The sequence below is a fragment of the Haliotis cracherodii genome, unplaced genomic scaffold (assembly GCF_022045235.1).
Source record: "Haliotis cracherodii isolate W230 unplaced genomic scaffold, xgHalCrac1.p SCAF_16, whole genome shotgun sequence".
Classification (NCBI taxonomy): Eukaryota; Metazoa; Mollusca; class Gastropoda; order Lepetellida; family Haliotidae; genus Haliotis; species Haliotis cracherodii.
In genome coordinates this window covers 12763938-12776593 of record NW_027266271.1, presented here as the reverse complement: position 1 = coordinate 12776593, position 12656 = coordinate 12763938, and the positions used below count along the sequence as shown (strand labels likewise).

General features: G+C 40.5%; 1 pseudogene; it reads right to left on the bottom strand.

Moving 5' to 3' along the window:
- Positions 1-1917: 1917 nt before the first annotated feature.
- On the bottom strand, positions 1918-12324 carry LOC139464166 (uncharacterized; annotated as a pseudogene).
- Between the last annotated feature and the right edge of the window lie 332 nt (positions 12325-12656).

Sequence of the window (12656 nt, the reverse complement as noted above, 5' to 3'; positions counted from 1 at the left end):
GTTTAATGCTGCTTCCATCAGTTTTTCAGTAATATCAGTTTGTTGTGGTATGAAAGCCCGAAGTGATGCAGGTATTATATGTTTACCTCTTTGGTGAAACCCAAAAGCTCTGGATGGTGCTAACAAACCTGGACACGCAATGAAGGCGAATCTAGAATTCGAACCTATGATCACTGTTTTCTGGACGCTATTCCTCACTGCATAATATGGTGTCTTACACAACTGTGCCACCCATGCCCCCTAAAACTAATGAATACTTTATGCGTGCATAGAGTACACTCACTGGTTTACAGAACATTGGCAGTTCCAAGCATGACGGAAAAGATCCCATCCGAACAACACTCCTATATGCTTCTAACACACAACAATGAATAACATGACTAGGACAATATTACGCAGTAACTAAATGTGCAAGACCCGTTTCGGTAAAATCTTCTAAAGATTAGGGGCCGGTAATTTTCTATGAAATGTTTTTAAAGGAATATGAACAGTTTTTTATTCAGAATGACAAATAATATTTGATTTTATCAACCCCTGTTTTTTTGGTCAAATTCATTACAAATACCAAGATGAATGTCAAGATCAGACATTTATGCAAGGTTTAAACTATGACTGCTTTATGTGGGAGGATTCTTCTCTTCGAACCAATGACGAGTTGGTTCGGGCAGATAAAGCTAAAGGACGTAACGCTTCGCTTTGCATAATCATGGAGACACCCATCGATAGAAGAGCTAGCCTTTTTAGACTTTCCTTCAGGATTATCAGCTGACAAGTAAATGCAATAAAACTGACGAAGAGGACACCAAAGCATTAGTCTGAGAGTTCCTCTGTAGAAAACTACCAGCGAGAAGTCGTATCACAACGGTTATTTCAAACACTCTCGTGACGTGAGACCAAACCCGTCTACTGCCTTGAGAATGAATCAAGTCGAAACTGCTGACAATGGTGCCGATTATGTTCCCAATGGTTTAACACTAGTAGTCCGAACGAGACCCTCAGTAAAACCGAACAAAGATTTGATCAAGGTCGAATATTCTGAGACAATTTATCACTGACCACTTTTGCAGTCGACCATATCAAATATCTTTAGCATTTCAGAAACGTCCATAGGCCCAGCATGTTAGACGACACAGAAAAGTGTTTAGAATAAAACAGAAGTTATTTTCACCAAAAGATTCAATTGTTACCGTACCATAATTTACACTATTATGAAACATGGAACAACAATTCTATATGCTTATAGCACACAACTATGGATTACATGACGGGATAAAAACGACGCAGCAGGTGTCTGATCCGTTTGCATGAGGTCGAATTAAGATTAAGGACCGACCATTTGTTTGCCAAAGACATTGAAGGAATACAATCCCTTTTTTAACGACAAATAAAATTTGCTTCTATTTGTTAACTTCATTACAAATAACGATGTCAATGTTTGAAATATGTTACAGTTATCCCACTTCCAAACGAGAGATACGTCTAGTTACAACACGGTTTGGGTGGATCTTTGATTAACAGGTTCGAGGGCATGAAAATGTTGGGACCGGGACATTAAAACTATCCCTCTCCCCCACCCCAACCCCCGACCGCCTTTTGTATAATTGAGATGGGTTATTCTCTGGCGTTGATTTTATATAGTTACGTTGTAAGTACCATTGGCATTGGACTCCAGTGTGATTCGGTGTCGATCATCAATATTTTGTGTCATAGGCTGTTATGACCGAGATTGTATATTCGGTATTAGCTGATTTCTTTCACATCATGAAATTGTTATGGTGTGTCATATAAATTGTTGTCAACGAAAAGTAATTATCAACATTTTTTATTCAGTACTGAAGAAATATATTCAAATGTGCCTGGTGGCAAAACAGACAATAAAAAGTGCAGTAAGCGTTCATCTTTTTGCGAATCAATCGTTTAGCAATCTACCGGAGCAACACCAGTTAACCCAGAGTTCTCGCTCTCCTCCTCGCGAAGGTCCTCGACAGGGACCTCTGCCTTCTCCTCACCAGGCTCTTCCGCCTCTTCATCACCAGGGTTATCTGCCTCCTTCTCCTCCTCCTCGACACGGCCCTCGACACATTCCTCGACAACGTTCTCCGCCCCCTCCTCGCCGGTAGTCTCGGCGCATATCGCAATAGCCCGGGAGAAATTGTCATCACTGAGAGGGGGCCAGCGTTTTATCAGCACCCATGCAATGATGGCACCAACTCCGGCAATAATCAGAGACACGCCAGCAAAATACAAGGCTACACGATGTGATTGTTTTTCTGAAATGGCAAACAGAATGCTTAACTGACAGTGGTCATGTATGATAGTGTTAGTGTGAAACACCTTTCTGAGACAGTTGCGAAAATGATATTTTCTGTGGTTACAATGTACATCCACTTGTCACATGAAGCATATGTATTTGTAGACGATAGTATTGATATAAAGATCTAAATGTGAATTTATTGATTTTGTACATGGAATAATATCTATATATGGTACAGCATTGAATAGCACATTTGTGTATTGTCACGAAATTATTGTTGTGATATTCTGTTAAAAACATTATCATGTACAAATAAGGTGACAAAAGAGAACAATGTGGATTATATTCCTGTAAATATGTGCATATACATAATATCAATATGAGTTTGGTTCAACATGACATATTTAATTTGATAAATGATTTTGTGTTTCCATATCCTTATGCATTATGTTAGTTTATAAATTATATATGTAGCTTTTACCATCTACACGTGTGAACTTTATTATTAGAATATCATATTCCAATTTTGGTAATCCCAGAGACTTTTAAAATTTTCATTCTACATTAAACACACATCCAGATTCCAAATGGTCAAAGAAAGAGGCATTGAAGATAAATATTGAACCGTAAAGATTAACTGTATTGCAGAAACTTGATCCATAATGGATGCACGTGCATGACACAGTTATTTCAGTAAAATCAAACAGAGAAACATCTGCTGAATTATGTCTTAATAAACGATAATAATTCAATTAGATTTTTGACAAAGCCTAAAACGTTAAGATGTCGAGCTGTCTGTAAACTTCCAATTAACATTTGTTTGCAACAGATGATGAATATTATATGACTGATTCACTCACAGTTAGGACTGATGCCTGGGCGGTTAAAGCAGACATTTTAGAAAATTACAATGTTACTTCTTTTCAGAAGGTGACATTATAGACAATTATCAATACACAGCTTAATCAATACAGTACATTGTTCATGTAAAACAGACACTATTATTTGACGACAGTGTGTAGTGTGTCAGTGTTGGCTCCGAGCCGACCCCGTCACTTTGACACTGTTTCCTGTTTTACAGGTTTACGGGACTCAAACAGCAGAAACACAGAATTTTACCCACCCATGATGGACATTCCGATAAGTCCTCCCACCTCGCCAAAGCAAACCAGCACTGGGAGGGCCAGCTTTATATTACTTCTACCCGTAGTGTTGATCAACACTAGTGGCATCAATACTTGATAGAGCACTGGAACATTAATACAAATCACAAATCAGTAAGTCTTCAGATACAGTGAAGTTCGGTTATAACGAACTCAAAGGGACTACTTATTTTAGTTCGTTATAACCGTAGTTCGTTATAAGCATATACACAGCATAACTACAGCAAATAGTCGGAACCAAAAAAGTAAGTTCGTTATATCCGTAACTTCGTTAAAAGCGTGTTCGTTATAACCGTAGTTTACTGTTCCTCTATCACAGTGATTGCATTCAGACAAAACACATAACACCATAAAAGTGCAATCACAAAACTAGAACTGAAGTGTGAGTGAGTGAGTGAGTTACGGTTTATGTCACAGTTATGCACTTTACGGCATGTCAGTTTGATGTAGGCGGAAAGCCGAAAGTAATGCAACTCCACTGGGTGGTGCTAACGTGCCTAGAAATATGAGGGTGAATCTGGGATTTGAACCCACGGTCACTGGTTTCTGTCACACCTGAGGGACGCTACTGTGGACGGTTATAGCTGATCTGCCTCATAAAAGTAAAGAATATATAAAGAATGCATAGTGAGTGCACAGAGTATATGAGGTACACTCATTAGTTTACCTACCAGTGGCAGCTCCAAGCAGGGTAATAGCCACATATAGCGCAAATCTAGATTGGACCACGGTGACGAGGCCCACAGCTAGGACTGATATCCCCATCGATAAAAGAGCTGACTTTTTTTTAGACTTTCCTTCCCTGGGATGATCAGCAGAACAAACAGCACGAGAAGACTCCCGAAGATGCCAATAAAGGTTGTATAGTTGGATGCGTTCGTTAGGATTGACAACCCTTTAAGACAAAAAATAATAACCAGACATTTAACAACATTCCTATATGGTTAAAACACCAAACTATGAATCATGACAGGGCAAACACGACGAAGCACACAGCTACAATATGTGTCTCACCCGTCATCTTAAGATCGGGGACTGGTCATGTTCTTGCAAATGATTTTAAAGGCATATAAACCATTTTCGTTTCAATAACGACACATTATACTTGTTTTGTCAACCCATTTTATCTGTCAAATTCATTAAAAATACCATGGTCAATGTCAAGATCAGACATCCATTCAAGTTTGAAAGCTCTTATGTGGGAGAATTCTAGTTTTCGAATCAAGGACAAGCTGGTTGTGGCACATGTTGTGGCACAGGGACGTAACTCTGCACACCGATTTGGAACTCATCGGTTTACTGAGCCACACGAGCACCCAGATTCAAGGTTCTAAAGTCATTTGAAAACCTTCAACAACCTACCCATAGACACGAGAACTGTTATCAGGATCAAGAAATAAATCGGTGGATGTTTGACGAGCCTGGTGACATTATGCTGGGCCTGTGAGTTCTTCTGAAGAAATATACCAGCGAGAAGTCCTATGACACCCGTTACCTCAAACACTCTCATGACGTGAGGCCAATCCCGTTCTCTGTGGACGAGAGGCACTGCTGGACCAAAATGACTTGTGACCACCTTGACTTGATATATGTAGACGGACCAGCTGGCAATGATGACTTTCCCAATGAGGAAGCTGATGTAACTGATGATAAGTGCGAGAGCTGGGCGAGTGTTGAGGTGGTCGACGGTACTCACGACACCAGTCGTCCGAAAAAGACCCCCAGTAAAACCTTAAATAAGATTGATTAAAGTCATATACTCCAAAATAATTTTACATATAACCTTATGCATCGCTTGTGTAGTTGACCACATTAAATATATGCACATCGTCTAGAGCGCTCATAGGTCCAGAAGTGAGTGCTACTTTGAAAATGTAGCATTGTGTATAAATATTTAGGAATGGATGTATCTACGCTGGAATAAGCTACTCAAAAGTTCTTTGCAAATACTATCTGTATGACAACATTTCTTTTTGTCATATTCAGTCCCACGTGGATACACGGAATAGTTCCTTTTAAAAGTGCCTAGTTTATTACAATAACAGTGGAATCCATGTATGAGACGTAGAGTTTATATAGCATTCCCAATTAAGGCATTAAACAACTTTCAAGGAAAGATAATTGTATCTTAAGTTGTATTCATTCGTTGCCTGTGTGGCCGTTCCATTCTGAAACTTTAACCAAACTATACAAGGTTACAAATGAAAGTCATTCCATGAGTTCGACAAACCTGCCGTAATACTAAATAGGATTGTCATGACATCGCCTGTGGTTGTCAATGACAACAGGATACAAGAAAAAATGAGTAGGACACTTCCCCACTGGGCGATCTTCCGGGCGCTGAATCTGACCAGAAGCGGCGCACAGGAAGCAGCTGAAATACACAACAGTTGTGCAATATAAAGGTACACTTTGTGACTAAAGTTGTGGTTTAATGCAAAATATGACAATATGTACTTGATACATTACAATAACGTGACATAATATGCATTTTAGGCATTGATAATTACAAATTTAAGTAAGTAACAGACGGATATGGCGTTGGTGACCATGGTGTATTTAGCTTAGATGAATCAATTCAGTTATCGTGACATGGTTAAAGCAGTAACTCGTTAATCTGAAGTTCGATTCCCAACACGGGTACAATGCGTGCAGCCCATTTCTGATGTCCCCCACCGTGCTAGTGCTGAGCAATTGCACAAAGCGACATGAACCATAATCACTCAGCTATCTTAAACATAATATACCTGCCAGTGCAAAGGACACCCTAAATATTCTTTGTTCTTTAGCCACCATCGCTCCATTTTCATAGAATCTTTGTCCAAAGCGGGTCTTGTCAACGAACAGGAAGGACGTGTAGAACAACCCAGCTAAGACGTTCACTATCTGACTGGCAAATATGGGAACGAGAAAAAGCATGGTCTTCTTACATTTGGCCCATGCTCTATTTCTCAGTGTAAGCTGAAAATAATTAGGAAACAGTGTTAATATCTGTACAATGTCAGTGATGCCATAACGACTTTGTTTCACATCAGTACCATTCTGTTTCTCTGATTCAATGTTTTCGCTGAGTGTTTGTTTGGATTTGAAATTACTGATAATTCATGTTACTTTATTCTTATATTTTTATGTTTTATGTTGAGACATAACAAAGTTATTGAGACCTCAAGAATACAATTGGTCTTAGGACATCTCTTAATGGCCTTATAAGAACCTTTCAGCACTGCAAGGAGAGCAAACAGACCAAATCAGCCATTGTGGGCCGCGCTCTCCTTGAGTCTGATTACACGTATTTGTTCCTCTTTTGCAAGTAATGTTTATTACGTAGGCGTTTCTACAAACAAAATGAATTAAAATAGTTAGTATAATAGTATTACGTATGTAATTTTCATGAATTTTCATGAATTTTCATGTTTCATATAAAGAAGGAATCAAGAAAACCTGAACACGAGACTCGTTGATTGTATGCGAATTTGTAAGTAGTGCTATTGTAGTGATCATCATCAGCTCAGGTCCTTTACCCTCTCTTCTCCCAGGAGAAACCCACCCAGAACGTTTCAGAGAATGTGAAAACTCCCCAACACTGCAGCCTTCTGCATTACCCAGATTGTCAGAAGGGATGTATTCCTGGCAGCAAACCCGGGCACTTTCCCAATGTCAGTCAACAGATTGGACGGTACCAAAACCAAGGCAGCGAGAACAATGGGGAGTGGGACAACGTGGTACTTGGGATGCAAGCGTGACATTTCGAAAGCGAGGTCCGCATATTTACCATGTTTTTCCTGAATCTTGTCAATCATATTGGGACAGAAAGTCCAATAATATAAATGATTTCATCGGATTTATAAAAAAAAAGGTTTGTTGGATACGTCTGAGGCTGTTTATGGTCATATTCCAAAGAATTTTGTATTTATCATTTTCCATGACGCCCTCTACATATTCTGGGTCGTACCATGGATGGACTATATATCATGCCGCTTAAGATACTGTGTTTGTGCCAAAGCTGGACATACAATGACAATGTGTTCGACAGTTTCATTAAATTCATTACATAATCTACATTTCATATTTACATTTTGATAATAATCACACACTGACGGTTTCGAGTGGCGAGTTACTAATCCTGAGAAAGCCTTCTGTTCACTTTTCAGACCAGGCCGACTTCATCCAAGCGAAGGACTCTGCAGGGTTGCTGATCTTCTCAACATACTGCATATTAACTCGATGTAGTGGTCGTTCAGATAGCTTCTCCTTAAAAGTCTGGCCCGATTTGATAAGGCACTTCGTTTGGTTGACACTCATTTCTGTACCATCCAGCAGTACAGAACCATCAACAAAATCAACATTGACATTAGGATCATGTCCCTCATCCTTGGCTCGTTTAAGAAAACTGTGGAATGGCTTGTTTTCATCATGAGTCTTGACATGCTTCACAAGAGGATCATCAGACAAATATACACAAAGAAAAAAGTTAAACATCCCTATTTCTGAACCATGACAAATGCCAAAAATCATGGCATGGGATAACTGGCGTAAATCTTGTACAGGAGGATCTCGTGCCTGTATGCGCCGCCCACGAATATCTCAAACATGTTCAAGGGGGTTCAAATCTGGGTTCATTGCGGGCCAGGGTAGGGTCGTTATTGCATTGACCCTCCTCGACTGCATGCGAACGATGAGGCCTGGCATTGTCATCCATGTACTGAGGTCGAGTAGCAAGAGGGTGGTCGTCTAAATGAGGAACGACGACTGGCCTCTTATCGTCCCGGATGTGGTGAGCCCCTGTTAAGTTGACCCTTATGGTGACCAAATCTAACCTTCAATCATGAGAGATACACCCCCAAACCATTACCGAGGCCCCGCCGTATGCAACATTCGGTTTAATGTTCCTTGGGGTGTAGGCCGTGTTCCGGTGCCTCCAAAGTCTCGTTCTTCCATCAGTGGAGCAGAAGGCGACTTTCGTCTGACCAGTGGGTCCGTCTCCATGTTCTCAGATTCAAGTTCTGTCGCGCAATACATCATGCTAAACGAGCAGCTTTGTGGTGATCTCTTAACAAGGGACGCTTTATGACTCGTCTAGCCCTCAGTCCTGCTGCTTTCAGACGGTTCCTGACGGTTCTGGTCCTGAAACGGCGATTTGGCAACCACAGCTGTTTCAGACGAGTACTTGTTAAACAGGGTTCTCGGCGTATGAGACGAAGGAGGTCCCTCTCTTCGCGATGTGTCGTCACATATCTTCCGGATCTGGGACGGTCCTGTACATCACCGGTCTGAGCATGTTTCTCGACTCAACGGCTTACCCCAAATTCCTACCAATGGCATTACGAGACATTCCTGCGTTATGCATGCTGATTATTTGCCATGGTCACACAATGTCATGGAATAAGTGTTTAAAACCGAGCTTAAGAAAGCAATTTTACGTTTGGATATACTGCTTTTAGGGATACTCGAGGGTAGCATGCTGCACGGGCATACCATGCATGGCACGTGATCTTTCGTCACGCATGACCGATTACATCATCTAGAGAAAACATAATTCTTCCCGTAATTACATCTTTCATGACTGTTAAATATATTCGATATCGTTTCTACTTTTTGATCCATTTTCTCTCGTAAATGACATTTAAAATATCATATGTTGTGAGGTTCTTCACAGACAATATTGAAAGTTTGCATGAAGTAATGTTGCCATAGTGACCTCAGTTTTTGTTCTTGATAACATGTTAAACGTAACACTGCGTGAGGGTTATATTTGATTTTAGTTAGTATTCTAATTGAGTACAAATACTGAAGGAAGCGCCCCACAAATAAACGATTATCCCTGTTAACTGGCTTTCAAGAGACCCAAAAGCAATGCACAGTCTTGTGGCAAATGTCTTCAGCATTATTTATGTAACCCGTAAAGACCAGGGTTAGAATTGGTCTTCAGCAACCCATACTTGTCTTAAGAGGCGAGTATGCTTGTGGTAAGAGGCGACTAACGGGATCGGGTTGTCAGGCTTGCTGACTTGGTTGATGCATGTTTTCGTTTCCCAATTGCATATTTCTACAATGCCTCATATCTGACTGCTTTGCACAAGCAAACCCTTTCAGGATTCGAACATGGGTCTCAAATATGGGTTTAGAATACCCTGGGGCGCTCCGGTACACGCTAATTTCGAAGCGGCGATGCCTGCAAGTGGTGCCTAAATTTTGACAGCGTTGGTACAAGCACACCAAGCCTACCTGAGTGGAGCCGAGTGTGCGCGCGGAGATAGGGTTCCTGACTGGGGTGCGCCCGTCTCAACTAAAGCCAAGTCCTGAGCGGAACTGAGGTTCCCATATTTGGCTACGCTTCAGTGTCCGCAGGTACGGCAGTAAACTCCATTCATTCAGCCAATCACTAAAGCTTATTCGCTTAGCGCTAGTGGCATTGAAACTGTCGTTTATTGTGTCGTCTACTCAAACACTATTGTGAAAGCACCACTTATCGTCCGCTGTCCGTTATGTTCAAAGTTTGTGTGCGTATGTAGAGAGTTGAGTTGCAGATACCACACACATTCAATGATTCGAAAATTGTTGCCATAAATAAAGTTTTTACACAGTAGTGGCCCTTGGTCCATGTTATTTACGAAATGAACTATTAGTGAGGGTTATTCATCGTACAATAAAACACTGCAGGGAGAATAAACCATGGGGAGCCCAGTGCAGTATTTTATTGTACGATAAACAAAGTCAACTAGTCAGTTGTTTCTTACATGAGATATCAACATTATGTACAGCCTGTTGAAGGATGATAATCAAATGTACAAGCTTTAAATATATTTACCCGTAAATAATAATGACCCCCTCAATAGAATCCCACCTCGGCAATGTCGGACAAATCCAATTTATGCACAGGTGGGTATTACCCAAAATCCTCACCTCTTTAACTTGTACCTTTCCTCCCAACACCGGTTGCCATATATCTCACCCTTTAGGGGTGCTACATCTATGGGGAACACCTCACTAGACACAAATAACTCTCAAAAATAACGTCGTCATATATACGAAGTCATCAAGTTGCGAGCACATGTTCGAATCCCCAGAAATGACGTCATGATTAGAATAGTGTTTAATCGTGACATATAGGACGCTTCGTTCTTCATTGTTCTTTGCGATTGATCGCGTAGCTATCTTATATTTCTATATAGTGCATAGTGTCTTGACAAGTTTTCTCAGAAACTACTGAATGAAACTTTGCAAGCGTAACTAAGAGATACTTATTGAGACAGAGTGTCAAATTGGTACCATAAATTATTTTGTGTGTATTAATTTCACAATTAATCATTTTTTTCTTATGACATAAAGCGACCCTAGTGCTCATCTCTTAAGGGTTTATAGGACTCGGTTTTTTATAAATAGCGTTATAATACATATTTTTCACTACTATATAAACAAACCAAATTCTTTTGTGCGGGGGGGGGGGGGTAGTAATAACGCTGTTTCCTTGTTTTTGAATGTCTAGTGAGTTGTTCCCTTAGATGCAGCTGGGCAAAGCATATGAACGTAATGCCCGACGATCGCATCCAAACGTGGGAGAGATATGACAATCGGTACTGGGAGTAATTGTGAGAATATCTGGGAAATACCAAACGTAATTATAATCTACCGGTTTATAAAATCGACTTGTCCGACATTGCCATGGTCGGATTGTATTCAGGGAGTCATCATTATTTAAATACCGGTAAATACTTTTCAAGCATGTAAGTTTTATTAACATACTGAAAAAGGCAGTTGATGTCTCATATGAGAAAGAAACGACTCGTGGTCGCTGTTTGTCGTAAAATAAAACACTGCAGGGAGAATATATATTTCTTCTCTCTGCATAATTGATTCATTGTACGATTGTAACTCCCACTCGTCGTTTATTTCTTAAGTAAGTTTCACCACGTTTTCGAAAGATGCATACTTCTGAAACCTACACGTGTGTGTATTTACGAGGATAAACCGCAAAGTGGTCGTACTGATATTTCTTTGGTTCGTGTTAAGTTATAAGTATTTGTTTCCGGGAAGTCATCCAGAGCATTGACATGTGAGAGAAACTGCAAAAAAGGGAAAACTGAGAGATGGCTCGTGTTTAAGCACTTGCATAAGAAGGGAATGTCACCAAAGGAATATCCTGCCTTTCCGACAAAAGCAAGTAAATTGTTCTAAATGAAGTATGCCATCGGTTCCCAGTAAATTTTCCTATCATCAAATACTCAATAGGGGGCACGGGTGGCCCAGTCGTCTAAGGCGCCACGATTCGCTGTGCAGAGATGCGTCCCTTGGGCACGCCAGAAACCTATGATTGTGGGTTCGATTCCCGTTTCGCCCCGATTATGTTTCCAGGTTTGTCAGCACCATACCCGTGCTCGTGGGTTTCACTGCAGTGGCAAACGTCTGAGACCTGCATCAATTCGGGCTTTCCTCCCACATTAAGCTGACACGCCGTGATATTACTGGAATAATATCAAAAGCGGCGTTAAACCCAACTCACTTACTCAAATAATCAATAAAACATGTTACGTGTTTATCTCCTGAATGAACCGAAAGAGAAATACACAGTCAATCATTAAATAACTATGCGTTAAAACATACAATTTCATCTCTTACCGGACGCGACACTGCTTCAATGTAATCATACGCAGGGTGGCCTTCTCCAAGGCTTTCGTAGTCATTAGCTTCAGGTTCCCGTTCGTCCATCGCTTGTTGGTAGGGAGGGGCTGGGTTGACGCCGTCACTGTATTCCATAGAACCGGGATTGTTGTGGTTAGTGCTGGCGGTAGTCGACTTGAATTCATGCTCAGGAAGGTTGTTTTCCTGTAGGGTTTCTTGTTCCCCAGGAATAGGAATGATTTCATCCCCAGATTCCCGATGAGAAGATTGTCTGAATGCAGCCGACATTGTTGGTAATGTCAGAGTAATATATGTTCTTTGTAGCAAGTCCTTATATACTTGATCTCAATAAGAGAAAACTGACGTCAAAACTAAGTCGTTACAACTATGGTGTGTTTGGAGGAAGTTTCTCTCTTGTTTCGTATTAAGTTGAATATTCATATGGACGTTTCTTTGTTCAATAGTTACTTTAAGTTGTCCAAAAGAAATATGCATGTCCCATACGCAAATTAATTATTCTAGAGGTAATCATTCCGGTTTCATTTTTGGGTTATTTTAAGGAAGTTTTCAGTAAATTGATGTAATTGAGTGAGTGAGTTTGGTTAAACGCAACTTTGAAC